This window comes from Trichinella spiralis (assembly GCF_000181795.1).
Source record: "Trichinella spiralis strain ISS 195 chromosome Unknown Scfld5, whole genome shotgun sequence".
NCBI classification, from domain to species: Eukaryota; Metazoa; Nematoda; class Enoplea; order Trichinellida; family Trichinellidae; genus Trichinella; species Trichinella spiralis.
In genome coordinates, this window is record NW_003526944.1 from 282,859 (window position 1) to 284,543 (window position 1,685).

Consider the following 1,685-nt stretch of genomic DNA (forward strand, 5'->3'; position numbering starts at 1 on the left):
GCCAAGTCTTGTGCAATATGTCGTTGTTTTGGGCATGTCGATTTTCCTTCATGTTCGGCCGGTTTCGAATAAATTGAAAAAAGGTGTTTCAATTCGGGTTGAGAGGTGTATAAAATCTTCAATTTGTTAGATTTCCACTGAATTATCTCATTTAATCGACCAGTAGAAAGGAATTCTTCAAGCTGTTCCTAACAATATTTATTAACACCTGAGTGTCTTATCGTATGCTGACTGCACGCTTGATAATTTCGAAAAACAATCATATTGTTGAATTCTGTGCCGTTCATTATCTCAATTATTCATTGGGCATCTCATTGATACCAAGCATGTCGCTGTTTGATTGCATTTTCGCCCAGTACATCATAATGAAAATATGCTTATGCAAATTCAGTTTAAATGTTATATTTTGTCAAAATAATTAATTTCAAAGGGTGAAAATAAAATAAATTAACAATTTATGAAAAACTAACGCTCCGATGATTAGTATTTATTCTAATTTTTCGACCTATATCTATATAGGCTGAGCACAACAAGAGGGGTGCCTCTGGAGAAGTGCAATGTATTAATGAATTCTTTTTCCACATATGGAAACAATATTGTACAATTATTAATTACAGATACTAAGTTTTATTTTCAATTGTTTATTTAACAAGATATTTGACAGAATTGCTTCGTTGTAGACGTATCATATATTGAGAGAAATAATGCAATATTAGATGAAAAGTGTAATTCATTCTGTTCATTTCAAAAAATTATTATTTCATTATCGTTTGCAATCAATAAAATTGCGTAAATAAAATTTTTTTAATTTCTAGACTTCTGTATTACAAAAATGAATCTCAGGTACAAATGTTATTGGAATCGGCAACATTTCTTGAGGCTATACGCTGAAGCTTTTGCATAAATATTAATAAAATGGAATTCTATTCTTGATTATCAACATCGCAGGTTTTATTTCCTTTCCTATCGCTCCGATTAAAATCGCAACTATACGAAACATTTTGTCAATATCTCATCAAATACGCTTTTGTACATCGTCGGACAAAGTTTGTAGTGATTATCTTATTTTTTCTGATCGATTGAAATCACTTTTGCAACAATTTCAAATTTTCATCTTTTCAAAAAAGCAAGGCTATAGCCTTTGCTGTTTTTGCGATTTTCGAAAAGAGGCTTTTTTCACAAATTTCGCTCCTTTTGTTATATATTGCTAAACTATGAAAAATTAATAGGTTCTGGAAAGTTCCACGGCAAACAAAGGCGTACGTGTCGAATAAATGGCCTCTAAAGTTGCCATGTGCCTATCTTAATACACAGGGAAGCAGTCCATCTGAAAACTCCGTTTGAAACGGATCGAAGACAGTTTGAAATTTTGGTATAGGAATCTTTTTCGGCATTATAATGAGGGTATTCGTTGAAACCGCCAAGTCTTGTGAATATTTTCGTTGTTTTGGGCAAGTCGATTTTCCTTCATTTTCGGCCCGTTTCGAATAAATTGAAAAAAAGTTGTTTCAATACGGGTTGGGGATGTGGTATAAAATCTTCCATTTGTGTTAGGATTTCCCACTGAATTATCTCATTTAATCGACCAGTAGAAAGGAATCCTTTCAAGCTGTTCCTAACAAATATTTATAACACACCTGAGTGTCCTTATCGTATGCTGACTGCACGCCTTGATAATTTCGAAA